At 36.9% G+C, this 13,840-nt stretch overlaps 1 protein-coding gene across 14 annotated transcripts in view; it reads right to left on the bottom strand.

Moving 5' to 3' along the window:
- PAM (peptidylglycine alpha-amidating monooxygenase) overlaps positions 1-13,840 on the bottom strand; it is a 268,970-nt gene that overhangs the window by 188,249 nt on the left and 66,881 nt on the right. Inside the window, exon 3 of one of the 14 annotated variants that reach the window (XM_070412390.1) lies at positions 1,141-1,205. The exons of the other annotated variants lie outside the window; for them this stretch is intronic. The gene's annotated coding sequence lies outside the window, so the exon portion shown is untranslated. The remainder of the gene's footprint in view (positions 1-1,140; positions 1,206-13,840) is intronic. 14 annotated transcript variants of the gene reach the window in all.

The following is a 13,840-nucleotide window of genomic DNA, read 5'->3' as shown; positions in this document are numbered from 1 at the left end:
TCCCTATTTCCATTATATTTTACTGAATTTATCTGTTTACTGCCTTGTAATTAGCATTTTAGAAGGAACTGTATAAAAATGTTCTTAAATGTTGCTCTTTTCACACACACACAAAAAAAATAAAGTGAAGTGTTTGTGTTGTTTATATTCTTTCCCCTTTTTAGGAGTAAGTCATATCCAAAGAACATAATGGCCATTCTATAAGACTGGTATAATTAAAAAGAGTAAAATGATATGTAGACTTTAAAAGACTTTACCAGTAATAATGAAAAATGCCATAATATTTAAAGACAATCACTGGTAATCTGTAAATGGGTGATACTTACTTTTTAAAAAAGCAAATGGAAAAATGGAAAAGAGTTTTAAAACTGTAAAAATGAACTCAAAGGTGACGGAAGAAATTAAATTAAATTTACAAAAAGAATGAACTATCATCAATTTCTTTCCATCTTAGGAGTGGGCAAACAAATAAAAGCATGTGTAATTAAATATTCAAAATATAATTTCTGTTTTTAAATGTTGCATTAAAATGTTTAAAATGTTTTTCCATGAAAAATTATAAATACCTACACTGATTCCTATAAATGGGTGATGACATCATCCACATAAAATATTTCTTCAGGCCCTGGCATTTTTCTCAGCGTTACAGTATAATTTAAGGTAAGCCACATAATGGATTGCATTATAATGAATCATATAGATCTTCAAATGACTTATCTAATTTCACTTTACAGTCTAAAAGCACATATGTAACCATGTTGTTTCTCTACATGTCTCTATGTTTCTTCCTATTAATTCTAAATGTGGTTCAGCAATCAGCTCTCTTTGCATGAAAAAAAATGTAAGTAGTAAAAAACAGGAAACATTATCAATGTAACTTTTACATTTCATTTAATTGACAAGAATGCACAAAGTTACTTAAATTACCCCTTACATTACATTTCATGCTTTCCTTCAATCACTTGGGTATTAGAAAGGAGAGGAGTGTATTTGTGGGTCAAAATTATCATAAGAGCAAGCACTATAAAAATAAACAATTTATTAATTTGGTTTACAATACAACACAGTTATTGAAATGTATTTGCTTCAGACACTGTGTTAGCCTTTGGAACAACAAAGATGACTAGAAATGATGCTTACCTGGCTTTTATTGGAGCAGGTGGGTTGGCATTTTGGAAAGGGATGGAAAGCAAATCTTGCAGGGCCTATATTAGAAGCAAGTACAACATGTGTGGTATGAAGAGGAAGGAGCAGATCAGAGGTCAGCCAGGGTACCCATCCCTCATCCCCAGAAACCATTCCCTACCAAAAAGTTCAAAAGGAACATTTCGCAAAGGCTATGCTTACCACATACTCTACATATTGCAAAACTTGTCAGATTGGAAGGCTGGACACTGACTGCATTTTACACATACTGCTATCTCAACAAAAAGTGAAAAAAGATACATTTTAATGGGGGATATTATAATTGAAAGCTTATTCAAGTAAGTAGATTTTCAACATAAAATATTAATCTGGTCAATAATCATGTTTGTAAGAAAGAAATGGAGTATTATTGTGTGAGCCATAAGTTCAAATTCCTATCCTGAGTATTTAAATATTTTTTCCAAACATCACTATATTAATCTGCCTTTTTTGCATTTTACTGCTGTTACTGCTCAAAAATTCAATCTCCTAGACAAATGGCAATTCAAGAACACATTCAAATTCCAGTGATATATTATTCCCGTGACTACAAAGGTATATTTGCCCATTCAGACTTTTTTCATTCAATAGCTGTTATATATCTCTGAATACAAAATACACACGCTGCTTTCTCAACTACTATAACATATAGCAATTTCTACAATCCCTCATCCTTTCTCTGAAAACACTTAAAATATACTTAAATTTAAATTAAATCATATAGAAGAGTTATTTACACTATTTTGACATAACTTGAATATTTTATTTTATTCAATGTATCTTGTAGGTTAAAAGTAAAATGTCATGAGCCTCATTATTTAAATTCCATGTAGGAAAACTACTGTTGCCTGAAATATTTTGACAACACTGCACATAGTATTACTGCCCTGCAAAATTTAAATATCTTTTGGTATTATAGTTCCCCTACATTAGGAGGGGTTCTTCCAGTTTTAATACCCTTTTTTCTATTTCATTTTTAGATATATGAATCCAGCAAAGGGGAAATAATGAACTCCTAAGGAGAAAAACATAAATGCTCTTGCATATAAACAATTTCCTCTGAACAATTTACAGATTCAGTTTCAATAATAATGAAGTTTTTTTTCAGCTTGACAACCCAGCCACCACCATTGATGGATATACTCTTTAATGAGTCAGCAATTGAGTATATTTCTTTAAGTGATTCCAAATCCCATCCTCCAGAAGAGATGGTTACTGGTTATTGCTTAGTTTGTACATACTCAGTGACGCCAATATACACACTCCTGAGAAGGGAAGAGACCACCTACATGACTCTGGGCAGGTCCCATAAACCTGGAAACTACCAGCCATTAAACAGGCTATGTGAGGGTTAGGTGTGGCAATACATACAAGAATGTCCTGGAAACTATAAAAAGCCATATACATGCAAGATTCCTATTATTACTAGTAATGACTAAAAAGTGCAACATGTCACTGATTTATCTTTTGCCTTCCGTGTAAGATTTGAACCACAAGGGGGGAAAGTGCAGAGACTGAAGACAGACACCATCTTCTCATGCCTGGGTTATCATAATTGCTTCCTAATCCGTCTCCCCTGTTTGTGCACTTGACACCTTATAATCGGTTCTCCGTATGCAGCAATCATAATAAAGCTTTTAAAAATAAGGCTGTTCATATCACTCCTCTGATTAATACCCCTCCAAGGCTTCTCATCTCCGTCAGAGTAAAAGCCAAAGTCCTTAGGCTGGCATGCAAGGCCCTGCAAAAGCAGTCTCTCTGCCCCTACCCCACCTTCTCCCCCTCCCCACTGTGGTAGGCCCTCCAGGCACAGTGGCCTCCTTGCTCGTCTTTGCACAGGCACATCCCAATTCCAAGTCTTTGCACTTGCTGTTTCCTCTTCCTGGAATATTCTCACCCCACGTATCCATGTGGTTTCCTCTCTCACTCACCTTCAAGTCTCTCCTCAATTGTCACCTTCCTGATAAGGTCTAAAACTGCAACCCTACCCATACTCCTGGCATCCCCAGCCCTTTTCCTACTCCAAAATAGTTCCTTACAGTACGACCTACTCTACTTATTACTTTGCCTCATTTCTGCCTGTGAGCCCTATGAGAGTGGGGATTTGGGTATGCTTTGTTCACTATTGCACCCCCAATGCCTAGCATACTGCCCGACACATAGCAGCACATCAGGAAATTTGTTAAAGTAACAGATAAGCAAATTTCACATCATATACACATGCAAGCTACCTGTAAACTACAACAAAGGGTGGAGCAAAAGTAGGTTTACAGTTGTGAGTATGCGAAACATAGTTCATTTCTTCTATTATTATTTATTAATTATTGCATTATTTTCCATACAAAACAACTGTAAAGCTGCTTTTGCCCCACCCAGTATTCTAACAAACTCTGTTGAACTCATGTTAAGCTAAAGGAAGGGAGAACATGATCTCACTCATATGTGGAATCTAATGAACAAAATAAACTGAACAAAATAGATCCAGAGACATAGAAGCATGGAACAGATTGTCAAATCTCAAAGGGAAGGAGGGGGCGGGTGGGGGGGGTGCATGAAAGAGATCAACCAAAGAGCTTGTACGCACATATGCATAACCCATGGACACAGACAATAGGGTGGTGAAGGCCTGGGGTGGGAGCCTGAGGCAGGCTAGAAGGGGTCAATGGGGGAAAACGAGAATTATTTTTTAAAAAGAGAAATATTACACAAATAATCACAAAACAAAATAAACTAGTATGTGCCAAGTGTATCAGTAAACTGGCATGGCTTGGCCAGAGAGGCTCAGTGGTTGAGTTTCAACCTATGAACCAGGAGGTCGCCATTTGATTCCTGGTCAGGGCACATGCTGGGGGTTGTGGACTTGGTCCCCAGTAGGGGGCATGCAGGAGGCAGCCAATCAATGATTCTCTCTCATCACTGATGTTCCTATCTCTCTCTCCTCCCTTCATCTCTGAAATCAATAAAAAATATATTAAAAAATAAAAATAAACTGGCATGACATTCAGGAGAGTTCCAATATATTCATGACATATTTGTTTAACCAAATATCACTGTATCATTAAAGAACACATTTCAAATTCATCATTTTTATAACTTTAAAAAACAAAAGATGGGGACCATTTAATGCCAAACACATTCAATAATTAAATTAATTATATATGCCTTTGATTCTACTCAATATGAAATCAAGATTGCCAAATAGGAGATTCCAGTACCTCCACATTTTGCTCCCACAAACTCATAAAAACAAAGTTTGTATTTTGGCCATTACACTCTCTTAGCTTACTGATCAATCACAAATAGCTCAATGCAGGCTGTTTTCTCAGGAAATGTGGGCTCCTAGGAACAGGAGTGGGGAACCCACCATCCTTCACCGGGGTAACTCTGGGCTTCACTCATCTGGAATGTGAAGAAAACAATCTCTAGCTGCCTTTCAAGCACTGAAGGCAAATGAATCTAATATTAGAAAAACACACAAGTATGTCTTCTAGGAAATTAATATCTTGCAAACAAGATCTGGCAAATATATAATATTAAGCTTATTAAGACCTGGTATCAAACATACTTTTAGGCCACTTTATCTCAGTGGCCGTAACAAAATAGAAAAGTGCAGTTGTCGTTCGTTCGTACAGTGTTTGATCCCCACAATGTGTTCCTTCCCTTCCCTAATATCCTGCGGCTCTGATGACCTTTATGTAACAAGTTAGGTACTTGAACTGTTTCTTGTATATCCATATTGTTTCAACATAAGAGCTCCTTCAAGGCAGAAACCCTCAATTAATAAATACTCAATTTGATGAGAATAGATCCGTTTATAACATCATCTAAGAAAAACAAGCAAACATGGCTTATAAACAATGGGAAGCAGAGCTGAAAAAAATAGTCTAATTTACCTCTCCCTTTCCCCAAGGCAAGTGACTGGAGGGAGGTGCAGTCTATGTATACAAGGGAGAGAGAGGGAGAGAGAGGAAGGTACTATAACAGAGTACCAAAAAATTTATTTAGCATCTTAACGTATTTTAAAAATTGTACCACATTAGCACAGCAGTAAATTTTTTCTAGTTAAAATGAATACTGCATGGGGAAAGAATTATCATTGTTAGCTATTTACAGTGTGCCAAGAAGGATACCCAGGGAAATGCACAAACTACACCCACTGGGCTTAAAAACTATATGAAATATAGTTGTATTGTGCCTAAAATCATAATAAAAACAATTATTCTTAGCTATGGATAAATATATTTCTATTCCACACACATGGAGATATGCATGTTTTGACAATTACCTATAAATAATTCAAGCCAATTCCCAAAGATTTAATCCATGTTGAAATGTGTCCTTTATAAAGCTGATAGCATACTTGGCAGAAAAGCTCAGTAATGAAGGGTCATACTTTGAAAATATGCATATGAAGCTACATTTCTCTTTTCTGCCTTTTCAAACATGAATAATAAGCATGGTATTTTTAACAAGGTAATTTTCACTTTATTTGCATGTAACACAAATGTCAGAATCTTAACTCTTTATGCCTACATAATGGATTACAAGGTTTAAAAAGTATAATCAATATAAAAGTTTCCATGAGGTTTATAATAAAACTAGAGGCCCAGTGCATGAAATTCATGCACGGGGTGGGGAGGGAGGGTCCCTCAATCCAGCCTGCACCCTCTCCAATCTGGGACCCCTGCAGGATCGGGCCTAAACAGGCAGTCGGACATCCCTCTTGACATCTGGGACCGCTGGCTCCTAACTGCTCGCCTGCCTACCTGCCTGATTGCCCCTAATTGCCTCTGCTTGCCAGCCTGATTGCCCCTTAACTGCCCCCCTGCCGGCCTGGTCACCCCCTAACTGCCTCACTGCTGGCCTGGTCACTCCCTAACTGCCTCCCTGCCAGCCTGGCCGCCCCCTAACCGCCTCTGCCTTGGCCCCTGCCACTGTGGCTTTGTCAGGAAGGATGTCTGGATAATGTTAGCATATTAACCCTTTTATTAGTATAGATGACTAGGATAAATGAAAATGTGATTAGAAACCCAAAGAACAGGTTCCAATCCAGGCTCTGCCACAAACTAGCTATGTGACCTTGATCTAATGACAGTGAAGAATGACAAATCTATGGCTTTCAAGTAGCAAAAATCCCAGTGGACCAGAGCTGACACAGAATTTGAAAATTATCTATCCCCGGACTAGTAGCTTAACTTTTCTGAACTTCGTATTCTGAATTATAATTTGAGAGCATTGGCTTCTGAGTTACCTTGTAACCCTAAGACTCTGAGATAACCAAAAAAGCAGAGTCAAAGGGCTAACAGGTGATAAAAACATTGTTCCTGTAAAATTTGTGAGACTCATTTCAACCGTCCATTTTTTTCAAAGTAGAAGTTCAATATGCCCTGTACAGTATTCTTAATTAATAGTAGACAAGAATTATTCAGCAATATAGACAATGTTCTAGGGGAAACAGGCATGAGCCACATTCTTGGCAACTTGAACATTTGATGGTGTCAAGTCACCTGTTAGGATGCTAACTGATTAAGATTATTTAACTTCTTATGAACATGAATTCTGATTTCTAATATTATCAAATTTCCAACAGAGACCTCTACCACCCAAACTTAATGATCAGGACTTTGTAGGATATTTTCTCACCAGAGGAATTTCAGGTAATAGTCATGGAGAAGAATAGATAAACACTATAATTTAAAAACAAAACATGAAAAAGTCAATAAACAATGATGAAAGTGACCCAACAACCCATTTCAGTGGTGAGGTGCCATGCACTGTATAAAGTACTGAGATATATACAGTATTGTGACAAATTAAGCCACAACCCAGCAAATAATGTAGTTTTTCCACAGAAAAATCTAGACAAATGGTAGAAGCCATCTCACTCTAACGATTTCAATCTTTTTGTAGTGCAAGACAAAGAAAAGATACAAAGGAAGATGATATTACTCTTACATCAGAAAACAGGAATGCAAATATAGATATAAATAGCTCTAGGCAGAGGTAACATTCAAAATATTAAATAACTGGTGATATATAAGTACTGATCAATCAGAATGAATACTAGCCATACAATCACACCAATGCATGCTAACCAAATATAAGTCCTGATTACAGACAGTAATAATTACCAAGTAGACAGAGAAAATTTATTGATTTGAGGGAGAGAGAGAGAGAGAGATGTGAGAGAGATACATTGTACTCAGGACCTTCTGGTGCAGCCGTGGGCAAACTACGGCCCGCGGGCCGGATCCTGGCCGTCTGAAATGAATAAAACTAAAAAAAAAAAAAAAAAAGACCGTACCCTTTTATGTAATGATGTTTACTTTGAATTTATATTAGTTCACACAAACACTCCATCCATGCTTTTGTTCCGGCCCTCTGGTCCAGTTTAAGAACCCATTGTGGCCCTCGAGTCAAAAAGTTTGCCCACCCCTGTTCTGGTGCATGGGATGATGCTCCAACTAACTGAATCAAACCTGCCAGGTTAGATTGAGAGAAAATTATAGAATACTGACCCAATATCTGGGCCCAGAAACAGGAACTAAGTAAATTTCTTTCTAGATTCTGAGATTTCTAAAGGTAGTGCAACTTATATAAATTTGGATAAGAGACAAGGTATATTCAAGATTACAGTTGGCCCTTGAACAACATGGATTTGAATAGTGGGTCCACTAATACCCAGATTTTTTTCAATAAATACTGTAAATCTATTTTTCTTCCTTATGATCCTATATAATAAAAGCCTAATATGCTAAGTGCCCGGTCATCCATTCAACCAATCAAAGTGTAATATGCTAATGATATACTAAGGCCACTCAGCCACTTGCTATGACATGCATTGACCACCAGGGGGCAGACAGTCAACCAGTTGCTACAATGTGCACTGACCACCAGGGGGCAGACACTGACCAGTAGCTGGGGTCTGGCTGATCTGGACTGAGATGGGCTGGACACGCCCTGGAACCCTCCCACGGTCCCGCCCAGCTGGCCAACCTCCCATGTCCCTCCCTGGCCCCAATTATGCACCGGTGGGATCCCTTGGCCTGGCCTGCGCCCTCTCGCAATCTGGGACCCCTCAGGGGATGTCAGAGAGCCAGTTTTGCCTGATCCCACAGACCAGGCCGAGGGACCCCACTGGTGCATGAATTCGTGCACTGGGCCTCTAGTTTTCTTAATAATTTTCTTTTCTCTAGCTTACTTTATGGTAAGAATATTACATATAATACATGTAACGTAGCATATCTATTAATCAACTGTTCATGTTATCAGTAAGGCCAGGGGTCCTCAAACTTTTTAAACAGGGGGCCAGTTCACTGTCCTTCAGACCATTGGAGGGCCGGACTATAGTTTAAAAAAAAACACTGTGAACAAATTCCTATGCACACTGCACATATCTTATTTTGAAGTAAAAAAACAAAATGGGAACAAATACAATATTTGTATTTGCATGTGGTCCGCGGGCCGTAGTTTGAGGACCCCTGAGTAAGGCTCATGGGCAACAGCAGGCTATAGTTAAGATTTTGAAGAATCAAAATTTATATGCAGATTTTTTATTGCACAGGGTGGTGGTGGGGATCAGTGCCCCTAACCTGTGCATTGTTCAAGGATGAGCTGTATTTCTCACAAGTAACATTTTCTAAAATAAAAAAGCTCCTATTTGCTGATTTTTGGCTCTTTTATTTAAAGACTACATGTTAAAGATCCAAAGGGGATACTTGTTTATATGAAAACATATATTCCCAAAATTTAGCAATTTTAAATTGTTCTTACAACTTTTTAAAGCTTACCCTAAACAAATAAAATGAATTTTTTAAGTTAGCCTAAATTGGCATATCTAGAAAACATTTTGTATATTATGACATTTAGCCAAAATCTGTAGTTTCCAACCTCTATCTCAAGGGTTTTACTGTTATATCAGCAATAGCTTATGTTTACTGGGAAAGTATGGCTTGGTGGTTGAGCATCGCCCCATGAACCAGGAGGTCACACTTTGATTCCAGTCAGGGCACATGCCTGGATTGTGGGCTCGATCCCAAGTAGAGGGTGTGTAGGAGGCAGCTGATCTATGATTGTCTCTCATCACTGATGTTTCTATCTCTCTCTCCCTCTCCCTTCCTCTCGCTGAAATCAATAAATAAATTAAGTAACCTTATGAGGTAGGAACTTCTTATCTGCAAATGCTATTGATTAAGTCATGTATTTTTAGCCTTGGCTGAGAGCCATATCATACTACCTTAGAGATTATGCAGTTTCATTGCTTTTTTTTGTTTGTTTTGCTTTTAATAAAAAGCAATGACCAACGATCAAATAAATGATCAAGGCCACAGCTGATATCAGCACATATTCAATTTCAAAGCCAAACCCAAATCCAAACCCAAACTCAAACATTAACATTTTCATTTCCATCTATGAACTAGGGGAAATAAACTTATTGAGCATCTTCTATATGCCAGACATTGTCAGATGCAATTCAATCTCATGTAACCCTCAGCACTGCCCTAGACGTGTATTCCTAGCCCATTTTATAGACAAGAAAACAGAAGCTCAGAGAGTTTAAGTAACATACACTAGGCAATCATAGAATGAGTAGTAGATTGGGGCTGTGATGCCAAACTCAGTGTTCCCTAGGGTAAACCCTGTGGTTCCACTGAACAGACACAACCAGGAGCCATCAAGATGAGGTCAATGTACATATAGTCAATATAATACATCCAAGAAGAAAAATAAATGAAGAGATCATTTTAGAAAAAATTGAGAAGAGTTTCAAAAGAAAAGAAATTACAATAAGTATCAGTTTTACCATGCAATATTTGTTTTCCTGCAAATTAATGTAGCTCGAGTAGTTTTTATACTAAACTCTTAGCGATCTTCAAAAGATACTATAATTTATATTTCACATTCCATTGGAATACTAGTGATAAAAAAATATGCTTCACAAAAACAGATTGGGATAGTTCAAGTATATAGACATTTTCTAAAAGCAATATTTACTTTTAATTTAGTCATTGATCGTATTAGGATGTAATTTTAAAAATATTTGAATATGATCAGGAATCTGTCATGAAACATCTTTACTAAGATTTTTATCTTGTCTCATTTACTAAAGGTCATAATGTCTCAAATGCCTATACTGTTCCTCTAAGGAAGTAACAGATGGCTGTTGAAAGAGAATAGAAAAGAGAAGAACCAAATAGTTCCTTGACTTTCATTCCTTTTATAATGAATTATAACCAAACTAACTGGTTCAGACCATTTTTTAATTACCAAGCAATATGCTTAAACTAAAAATGTATCTTAGTATGGTTTTTTCTTTTTTAAAAAATATATTTTATTGATTTTTTTACAGAAAGGAAGGGAGAGGGATAGAGAGTTAGAAACATTGATGAGAGGGAAACATCAATCAGCTGCCTCCTGCACACTCTCTACTGGGGATGTGCCCGCAACCAAGGTACATGCCCTTGACCGGAATCGAACCTGGGACCCTTGAGTCCACAGGCCGACGCTCTATCCACTGAGCCAAACCGGTTAAGGCAGTTTTTTCTTTAAGTAGTAAAAATTAAGGACAGTAAATTTTCCACACATGGTTGACTGGCTTATAAAAGCACCTATATATCACTGTATTCTAAATTTGGGTTACACATTCCTTCAGTGATGCCATCATTGAAGAAGAAAGATGATCGGCAACTGATTTTAACTCTCTCTTAAGACAGACTACTTTGTTAAAATCTTTCAGTTTCCTAAGCAGGTAAAAAGAGGTCTGAGGTCTGTGTTTTCCATCCCAAGACTGCCAAGTTACATTATACTAGTAAAACTTGTCAAAGAGCACAGCATTACTACCCAGAACATGTAGAAACAAATGTGGGTCCTTAAAGATTGCAGTCCCAACAGAATGCTAATCCCATTACCTTAAGAAAGGTTTGAGGTAGACTCTCTAAACGAATTGCAAGAGATAGGCAATCCCTGGTGCACCTCAAATGCATTCTCTTGACAGGGTACCAGCAGCTCAGTGTCCTTCAATGCGTTTTTCCTCTCAAATTAAAAAAAGAAATTACCTAGATATATAGATTCATACCAGCTTCTCTTGTTTTACACCAAATCCACCAACAAAACAATTTAAATTGTTATTAATTATGGAAAACTATAATCAGTTAAAGAGTTCTAGAGATCCATTCCTCCTCAAGTCCCTTGTGTCAGAATGCTAAAACATTACTTATAAAGGGGGCATTATCCGTTCAGAAAGAAAACTTCTCATTCTACATAAATACTAAACTTAAAAATTATTCTTATTTATAAGACACTGTGTGGAGTAACAAGACTTAAGGTAAAAGTAAATACATATGGAAATGGACATTAATAACTTTAAACAAAATTAAATTTTATTACATTATTTTAAATCTCCAGATGACAATACATTTGTAGAGATTTAGTAAAAATAGTAAGTGTTAAAACAGCAACTATCACTTTTGAGGTCTTACTCTGTAACAATCAGTTTTTAAACACTGTATTCTTATCCTTATTTTAAGTTGTGAAAAACAATAATTTATTGGGTTAAGAAATTTACCCAAGATTTTACAATGCCAAAAAATGATACAGTCAGAATTCAAAATCAGGTCTTACAATGCACAAGGCACTTTCACAAACATTCTCATTTCTTTCTCATAATACTCTAACTCTAGAAAGTAGTAGTATTTCTCATACTTTTATTAGCTGTGGTAAAACTGAGACTCAAAGAGGTTCCATGACTTGGTAACTTCACACAGGCTGATGACTCCACATTAAGTGGTCTTTCCAGCATTAAATGTCCAGCTGACATTAAAACCTGGCATTCAGTATTAAATCTCACATACAAACAGTACATGGCCTGGTTCATATTAAGACTGTCCATGATTCTCTTCTGAGTCATTCTCCTGAACTATTAAGAATATATTTGATTTGAGTAATATTTCATCTCTCACCCAAAGCTTAGATCTAAAATTTGCCATGTTGAAGGGAAGATAACATAGCATCTAAAATCACCTGTATTGGGGAGTTCCATTGTCCAAGGATTCTTCTCCGAAGTTCTCTAAGGAAATGTTTGATTTAAAAAATAAATCTATTAGCCATTTACTTCATGTATTTGGAATGGCCTAAAATAGACTCGTTCCTTTTTCCGTTAACCTAACAGAACAGGCTGCTGTGTTACAGGCCAGGGGCCTGCAGGGCTCTCACAGAGAATCGAGGCGTAGAAAAGGCTCTTCCTCTCCAGCTGCTGAGTCTCTGGGATCCTAAGAAGCCCACACAAGCCTCTCATCAAACCAGTACCTATATCAATAGTGGGTGATTTCCTGACAAGCCTAATTTGGCATCTAGACACAGGTTTAGACCTAGCAACAATATGCTAACTACATGGATTATAGCACAAATGTTTATTTAGAGTGAGACTTTATTCCAAAGAGCTTACATCTCTTAATTAAAAAAAGCAAAGGTCAATATAGCTAATGAATTTTTAAGTGACTTATTTCTACTGTCATAAACCTAATTATGAAACATGCCACCTGTATTTAATACTGCTTTGAAGCCTTCTTTTCCTCACTGGAAAAAAAATACAATTAGCTTGTATTAAGCAGAAAGCATAAAAACTCACAAATACAGTGGCTATAGCAAAATAATAAACTAAATAACAGGGACAGTAATCAGATGCCAGCTATCACACTTATTCCCGTAATCATTAATTGTACCCAGCTTTTTAATGTTGTAAGTGTTGGGGAATATTTAAAGACAGAAACTTGGAGATTCTATATTTAGTGTGAGGGAGTTTAAATACACAACAATTATTTATCCCGGGACTATTACAAATGACAACTTCCATTTGTACAGAGAATGAATAAGATAAAACAACGCAACTATAAAGTTTTGGCTGGATTCATTATAAAACTCTACACACCACAGGTTCATAGAAATGTTATATGAGTAAATACTACAGATTAAGAAATGCTTGTGGAAACCTTATCCCGTGGAATATCTATTTGGTTTCATATAACTACTGTGCTCATGAACACTTGTCTCGTATGTTCCTGAATATTTATGAATAACATGGTCTTTAACTCAACAGCGTTTTTCCTGGCACAGCTCTTCTTCCAGATGCAGCATCAAGTATGGTCCTGAATTAAGGATCAAGTAGCATCCTTAATGCTGCTTCCCAACACCATCTGCTAGTTTTTGTGGGTTTTTAATAAATCAAATGTCATCTTAAATGTTTCCATTTCCAATGTTCCTAACAACAATAAAGTAAAAATGTTAAGTTAAATCAACTTACTGCTTAGTAAACTAGAACACACAAAGAAAAGATAAAATAATGAAAGTGTAAGTATTTTTTTTCCTAAGTAGAGAGCTGGGGAAAACTGCTTCCTTTCTCATGGTCAGACTCTATTTGAGTTAGTTCCCTTTCTGTGACTGCACCATCACAAGTTCGGACTGCGGTGTGACATTGGGTCTATTAACAGCCTGTCAGCATGGGATGTAAGAGTTGATGGTAAATTTAAACTCAGAACCAGTAGAAGTTAGAGCTTGAGCTGGGATCATTTTCAGTTTCTTTCCTTATGTCCATTCCTGGGGGCGGGGGGCGGGGGGAATGCCCAGGGGAAAAGAGAGGATCCAAACTCTGATTCTTAGT

The sequence above is a fragment of the Myotis yumanensis genome, unplaced genomic scaffold, assembly GCF_028538775.1.
Source record: "Myotis yumanensis isolate MYYU_CA2020_CCGP unplaced genomic scaffold, mMyoYum1.0.hap1 SCAF_4, whole genome shotgun sequence".
Taxonomy (NCBI): Eukaryota; Metazoa; Chordata; class Mammalia; order Chiroptera; family Vespertilionidae; genus Myotis; species Myotis yumanensis.
Note: the sequence above shows the minus strand (reverse complement) of the source record. Positions and strands in the feature narration are given on the sequence as shown.